Source organism: Hydra vulgaris, chromosome 02, assembly GCF_038396675.1.
Source record: "Hydra vulgaris chromosome 02, alternate assembly HydraT2T_AEP".
Taxonomy (NCBI): Eukaryota; Metazoa; Cnidaria; class Hydrozoa; order Anthoathecata; family Hydridae; genus Hydra; species Hydra vulgaris.
In genome coordinates, this window is record NC_088921.1 from 2331578 (window position 1) to 2340000 (window position 8423).

The 8423-nt window shown below is 28.7% G+C and overlaps 1 long non-coding RNA gene across 2 annotated transcripts; it reads left to right on the forward strand.

The window, feature by feature from the left end:
• Positions 1 to 671: 671 nt before the first annotated feature.
• LOC136076649 (uncharacterized) lies at positions 672 to 3332 on the forward strand. 2 transcript variants are annotated; one of them, XR_010636454.1, is made up of 3 exons: positions 672 to 1347; positions 1549 to 1645; positions 3141 to 3332. It is a non-coding gene; the product is annotated as an uncharacterized LOC136076649 (long non-coding RNA). The 2 variants fall into 2 exon arrangements; XR_010636455.1 differs by lacking the exon at positions 3141 to 3332 and adding an exon at positions 1841 to 3108.
• Positions 3333 to 8423: the final 5091 nt, after the last annotated feature.

Genomic DNA, 8423 nt, shown 5'->3' on the forward strand with positions numbered 1-8423 from the left:
AGTCCAAAATTAATATAATTCAAATATACGTTAAATCCTATCATTTCATACCTTGCTTATTTTATTCTGTTGATTATTTATTTTATTAACATTTCTGTTATGCTATTACCTTTTTTTGTTCTGTTTTAGAAAAGTTAGAAAAATAAGTTAAAATTTTGAGCCAACACTTAATTTTAATTGTTGCTAAACGTTAAATTTTGTTATTAGGATTGCAGTTCTTTTATCTGTTTTTTTGTTCTTTATTCAATAAGTATTTGATTTAAATTAAATATGATTATAATTTGATATTTTATTACGAGATATATGTCTTTATATATAAATTAATATGAATCTTTTAATCTCTTAATATGAATTTTTAGATTTTTTCACGTTATTTTTAAATTTTTTGTTCACTCAATTCAATTTATATATGTTTATAGTTTGCATATATGTTTATATTATGTTCAAAATTAAAATGTTTTTGATAAATATATGTATGTGGTAATATGTGTTATATAATTGTTTTCTAAATGTATTTTTAAAATAGTGTAAAATGTATCTATTGTGTATATAAATATTATAAGAAGTGTTTATATATGTTATATAAATTTAAATAAACATATTGTGTTTTATAGTTAGTATATATGTTTATATTATGTTGTTTCCATGACATGGAAACAACATAATATAAACATATATACTAACTATAAAACACAATATATTTATTTAAATTTATATAACATATATAAACACTTCTTATAATATTTATGGATCATGTTTTCAAAGTGTGTGACTTGGCAAACGTGTTGAGCAAGATTTTGCATAAAGTTGTTATTTATGTTACTAATGTTGTTACATTTGGCTTACCTTTATGTTGGTGTCTATTGTTAAAAATTATAAGTGGTTTTATTATTGAAAGTCCCTGCTTTTAATCATTCACTAAAAGCCACTCAAGAAAAATCATTTTGCCATATATATATTTTGTTTATATCTTAATTTGAATTTTTAGAACCATGACGTACCAACATGAATTGTTTTCTAAAAGCTAACATGAAATAACAATATTTAACAACTACTACTCTCTTATCATGACATCTTATCTCTATCTGATATTTTGATTTGCGATTCATATATGATGTTTTTTTTTATATTTACTTATCAATTACATTTTTTCATTTCAGATTTATCATATGATGGATTTATGCGATATAAGAGAACAAATTCATGTAAATCTTTATGAATTTTTTAAAAACATCTGCTAATAATTAGTCCAGTCAATGTTCAAACTTCAATTTTGCATATGTCATCTTTAAGTAGTTTCTAGGCTTTTCTAAATGTGTTTCTTATTCACATGGTTTTACAAGCAAGGTATGCAAGCAAATTTGAGCTGAAAATTTTTTTTTTTAGCCTTTAAGGAGAATTGGTGTTACACTTTTTTAAATTTAATTTGTTTAAATATAGTAGTTTTAACAAATAAATGTTTGTTTGTTCTTTGTTTTTTTACTTATTTGTTTTCAGATTCTTAAGAACTTGGCAACTTATCTAAGTAAGTTTTTTTTTTCTTTTTAGTGCAATTGGAAAGAGCTGAAAGTTATTTTTTAGAGCAATTGAAAAGAACTGAAGTGTTGTTTAGTTACTTCACACGGTATAACTGATCCTGATTTGAGTAAGTTTACTATTTTGTTTTATTTTATATTGGATTTATTTGAGATTTGGTTTATGTTATATTAGATATATATTTTATGTATTTAACATGGAAAACTGACTGTAATTTGTTGACACAAAAGTTTATAAACATAAATCTGCCAATCTTTCAGTATATTTTATATTTCTCTGTATCTATATAAATATTCTTTCTTAGAAAAAATAACAGACTAGAAAAAATAAATAAATTCCTTTTGAAAGTAGTTGAAAAAATGATGATGTTTTTCCATATTTCATTGTGTAAAGTGTAATACCACTTTTTAAAGGTATGTGAATAGATATATAGGGGAACATGGGGCAAGATGACAACTGTTTCGAAAAACCCCTGTATCTTAGTCTGTCCCAAAAATTAAAACTTACCTTTAGCTGGTGATGTAGCGATGTAATAAATCAAATCAAACAAGGATAAAAAATTTTTTTCTCAATGTCGGAAAAACTTTTTTAATACTTAGCTTTCGTCACAAAAATAATATTTAAAAAGAAACCATTGATAAATCTAGTAAAATTAATCTACTTCCCTTTCAGCTAAAGTCAACTGTTATATTTAGTTTTGCTTAAGAGATAACTGTAGGTCGTCATCTTGCCCCATTTGTCATTTTACCCCATGTTCCCCTATATATATATATATATATATATATATATATATATATATATATATATATATATATATATATATATATATATATATATATATATATATTTAAATAATTAATTTAGAGTAAAATATACTGATTGACATTGCTTCATTTTTTTATACAAGATTGTGCATTTATTATTTTTGTGCATTAAGGTAAAAATAATTTTGTGCATTGTAGTCTAGATTCTTTTTTAATTAAAAATAATTGATGTAAATAAATGTTGTTTAATATTTTTGATAAACGACTAATGTATGTAAACATATAAAAAGATATGGATTTCAATAAATCTTAAGTTTAAATAAAGTCTTTAATTAGAAAAGATCACAGTTTGTAAGATTCTTTTACGTTCATTTATTCAGTTGCAGCAATAGTAAGATTACTGGTAATATGTTTAATGATAATAGTTAAATTGAAATAGATAGTATTAGGCTCAACGAAGTTATTAATGTAAATGCTTATAGGCAACTTGAAAATAGTAGTCAAATGAAAAAAATAGATAATTTCTAAGAAATATTTTACGATTTGCTTGCTATTTTATGGTATAATTGTTTAAATTGTTTAACTATAATTGTCTCACGATTGTTCAAATATTGTAATTAATAAAATCTTTTCAGTCCAAGTATTTAAGTTAATAAAATATTTTATTAAGTTGTGGTGTTATTTGCCAGTGTTACTACATTGTGTTGCCTAGCCTTTTTATAATCTTTTTTAATTATTCTGTAGTCACGGAATATATATTTTCTGTTATTATTATCCTAATTCTACTAACAATAAAATGCAAATTGTACTTTTGTAATTAAAAGTGGTAATTTTTTTTAGGTATTTGCAGGCTTTACTTGACTTGGCGTTTCTGGTACCTGTGTTGTGACATAGTTTAAAAAGAACTCAACTGATGTTAATGCGGTCTTCGTTGTTAACTATAAGCAATGACGTTGCTGATAGGGAGTCAAAGTTAAAATATTTATAGATAAATTTGTATTTAATTTTTTAGATAATATATCAAGTTGTTAATGTGTTTTTATTGTTATTAATGATTTAATAACTCATAACCCGTATTACGGGTTGCTTACTGCTAGTCATTACCATTATGTTATGAATTCATATTAGTTAATAAAATTGTATTGAATATTCTCTGGTTATCGTGTTTTATACGTGTTTAAATGCGAGTTTGATACTTAGTAGGCGTCGTATTGTATACCTGTCTTTATACGCATCTGATGTCTATTTTTAATGCGCGTTTGACACGATAAAATGGCTAACAAATATTCGTAAATAATGCGTATTCTGGAAAGTTTTAAATGCGCATGTAATACCAGGAAAATATCGTATTGAATATTCTCTGGTTATCGTGTTTTATACGTGTTTACAAGAGTTTCAAATGCGTGTTTGATACTCAGAAGGCGTCGTATTGTATACCTGTCTTTATACGCATCTAATGCGTATTTCTAATGCGTATTCGACACGATAAAATGGCTAACATGCATACCACATCGATACGTATTTAAACGAGTTTCTAATGCGCATTTACAACTAAATTTGCCGACTGGGTTATAAATGTTTAAGGCCGTGCAAGAGTGCCGAAAGTCGGTACTCTACGAAATTTGCTTATAGTGCCGGAAGCCAGTTTAGGGGTCGTCCATAAAGTACGTACGCCAAAAATTTCAAAAAATTGACCTCCCCCACCCCCTGTTGCCATGCGTACTTTTTAGCCCCCTCCCCCCGTTGAAAAGTACGTACGCTTTTGAAATACCCCCCCCCCCCCTCTCTTTTCTCTTCATGAGTTAAACACAACATTATTTTAGAAATTTAAATATTAGGAATCGTCCATAAAGTACGCCGGGAATGAATAAAAATATTAAGTCATCAAATAGTGGTGATATTCTTTATATTTCAAAACGTTCCATTTGATTAAAATAATTGCTCAATACTTTTCAAAAACAATATGAAGTATAAAAAGAATTTTTGAATTTTTTCATATTTTAATTTTTAATTAGTTAGCGCGATGACTGTGTTGTTAAGGGTAACAACTTTAAAAGCTAAAGTTTTAAAGTATTGTTAAACTTTAAATATTAATATTTGAAATTGTTATTTAAAAAGTATTTTTTACAATTTTATAAATTTTATTTTGTAAAAAATATTTTATAATGAAAATAAGATACTATAAATTATTTCAAAACTAAACAAACAATCCCCGTTTGCATTTATTGTACCTTGTAAATTTAAGTTGTGCTTTAAATAGTTAGTTAAAAATTAGTTTGAAGGCGGAATTATTAAAATGAATAATAATGAAAAGTACAAAATTATTTACCAACAAGTAGCAAAAGCTATGCCACAAAAAAGTAAACAGGAGCAACAGAAAGAAGCTAATCGATTGTGGTATAAAGTTAAGCATAAAGAATTGACGTATGAATCAGTTTTAAAAGAACTCACACAAAAAACAATGGAAAGCAAAAGTCAGTTGATGTCTTTTTGGTCTAATATTAAAACATCAAAGAATCAATCTATTGCAGTGAAGCTTCCTCTCATAAACGAAATATCAGATGAGGGACCAGAAGCTTTGTTAACATCCGACGAAGCAGACAAAATAGATTTTATAATCGATGAAACACTAGCTACTTCTTTTAAATTTGATATTCAAAAAAGTGAAAAACCACAAACAAAAGTACCAATTGATCAGCCGCAAAAACCTCATACTCCCCAACAAGAGAAAATTCAAACTGAAATTTTGCAGTTAAAAGAGCAGCTGTTAACATTGGTAAATGTGCGCCGTGCAGGGTTGATAACTGACGAACTTAAAATAAAATAAATTTTTGTTGAAAAGCAAATAAAAATAAAACCAACCCGTCTTAAAAAAATGAAACGCGAGGCAATCCGTCAAAGACAACGGAGAGCAAGTTTGAAACGAACACTTAATGATATTGTTGATGACACGCCACACTTAAAATCAAAACTTTCTAAATTCAACAGAGAAAAAAATGGTAGACCAGCTGTAATTGAAGATCAGCCAGATATTCTTAATGCCATCGTTAACATTGCATCAATAGGAGCCGCTGCTAGCGATAGACGAAGATCGCAGGAATTACGTTCATGTAAGACACTTGATGACTTAAATAAAAGCCTACTAAAACTGGGTTATTGTTTATCGCGATCTGCAACTTATTTAAGACTGATGTCTAAGCGATCAAACACACTTGAGGGAATACGTCACATTAAGACAGTTCCTGTGAAATTGATCAGGATTGCTAATACAGCCCGTGATAGGCATGTCGATGCTGGATTTACATTTGCGTGCATGCATTACATGGATGAAATTTGTTCAATGTTTGGTCCAGATTCATGCTTTTATCTAAGTCTAGACAACAAAGCCAAAGTACCATTAGGATTAGCAGCTGCAACAAAACAATCACCAGTTTTGATGCATCTTGATTATCAAGTACGTTTGCCAGATCATGATTTTTTAGTAGCTTCCAGACATAAACTTATACCGTCTGTTTATGCAGCTTGTATTATTGATCCAAACAAATTTGCTGACGCAGTGTCATATTCTGGACCAACGTATATTGCTATTAGATCTATGAAGCATGATAGCAGCACTGCTTTTACTCATGGCCGTGATTTGGAGCGTCTTGTTTCAATTGAAAATTTTAGGCTTCACATTTGTACTCCAGAAGGTCAGGTAAAACCTATATTTGTTGTTGCATGTGATGGAGGCCCTGATGAAAATCCAAAGTTTCCCAAACCATTGCAAGTTGCAATTGCAAGATTTATAAAATGGGATTTGGATGTCTATCTAACAGGAACTCATGCACCTCATTATTCAGCATATAACAGGGTTGAACGGCGTATGGCTCCGCTGAGTCGAGGTTAGCAGGATTGGTTTTGCCACATGATCATTTTGAGACACATCTAAATGCATCTGGAAAAACAATTGACGTTGATTTAGAAAAAAAAAATTTTGCTAAAGCTGCAGAAACTCTAGCTGAGGTATGGTCTGATATAGTAATTGATAACTATTCTGTTTGTGCTGAATATTTTGAACCTTCCCAACTGTCACCAATACCAGAGCAAGATTCAAAATGGATTGAAAATCACGTAAGATAAAGTCAGTATTTTTTAATGATCGTTAAGTGTGATATTCCGAGTTGCTGTAAATCTTGGCGAAAAAATATTTTCCTCAACGTTTTTTACCAGGTCCAGTTGTAATGTCTCATGCTGCTGAAGGAATTTTTATTCCTGAGCCAAAGGTAGCACGAAGTATTCCTAAACCTTACTTTTCTTCTCTAGCGCAGCGCTTGGGATATATAGGTTCAAAAATTTCGATGGAAGCTTCCTTTGATTTGTACTGCCCATCAATTTCACAACAAAAAATTGATCAAAGAACTTGCAAAACCTGCAAAATTTATCACGCTTCTAAAGCAAGTGTTAAGCGTCATAAATGCGTGTTTAGAAACATAATCAACACTACCTCTGAGGAAAATAAAAATGACGATGAAAACAATGATACTCAGTTAACAATAAATGAAAGTAATTCTGATCAAATTCATATCATCGAAAACATATTTGATTGGGTGAAATCACCCTTTGATTTAGATCACCAACAATTTAAATTAATTGATTGATGAAGACTATATTATTAATTTTGTTAATACAATATTAAAACGATGTTTTGAAACCTATAAAGATAACAGTTTTTTTTTTTAGTTTGTGATTACTTAAAAAAATTTTATCACCCGGCCCTTAACCACAACCTATACTTTAAAGGTACCAAACAAACACTCTTGCCAGTTTTTTGATTTAAAAGTTTCCTGTTTGCCAGCAAAAGCGCTTAAAGATCAACTGCTCAAATTTTTCAACAAGTCTTTTTTGTTTAATTTTGTGTAAACGATCTTTTAAATGATTGCAAAGTAATACACTCACTGTCACCTTGATGTTCAAATTTTCAAGCACTAAATTGATTGCTTTCATTTTTTTAGCTCAAATACTTTTCAAAAATTTATAATCTCCAGTTTTCTCAAGCTTCTTTGTTTATTATATTTATCAAAAAAATTACCCTAGATAAGATGATGCAATTTTGTAACGTGACATTTTTATATTTAAGAAATAATAACTATGTTCTCATACACAAAAAATTTTCGTATTTATATAAGATTAAGCACAAATTTGTTTTCCTCGCGGTAATTAATCTCATACTTTAATTGCGATACAACAACATAGGTGGAGGGTATGCAAAAAACTGTGAAAAAACTATCCAGGCTGGATATAGTCAAAACAATTGTTTTGACTGTCGCAAGCAAATCTTTTTGAATATCGCAAGAAAATACAATAATTGTGCATTATCATTAAAACTTTCCCTATTCCTAAATAACTAATAAACGTAACCAAGTATGTGAGATGTTACATTCATAAAACGCTTCAAACGTAACTATGAGGTGCCACTTAAACGTTCCTGCCTGTTTATTTGAAACTAAAAACCCACAACATTTTTACCAGACCCATTAAAACTTATTACGTTTTTATTGTTAAATTTAAACAAATTTTACTAATTTTCAAGTTCCTTTGGTAAAAAGAACTCTAATCCAAAAATAAATTCTAATTAGATCTTCTTTAAGGGCAAGTATACTTCCCTCCCTCCTCAACTGTCATTTTATAGTGACGGTCATGGTTTTATTATTTAAAAAAAATTATTTATTTATTATTATATTCAAAAATATCTAGTTATTTATTAAAAAGCATCTAGCTATAGATAAGTATTTGTGAGTGGTGATAAGTTAGAAATACAAGCATTAACTAAGAAAAATTACTTTTTTTAATTAGTGCGTACGTACTTTTATATTCAACCTCTCCCCCCCCCCCCCCATACACTTTCGTACGCTTTTAGAAGCCCCCCCCCTACCCCCTATGAGCGTACGTACTTTATGGACGACCCCTTATTAGTTGAAAAAGTCACGTGTCAAAACAAATTCAGATTTCATTTATTTTAAATTCTTATCTAAGGGAAAATATTTGAAAAATTTCATTTTATTCATACCTAAAAGATGTCAACTAGTTTTGTATGCAAAGATACTTTTTCATCATTTGAAGATTTAAAATCAGTTATTAAAA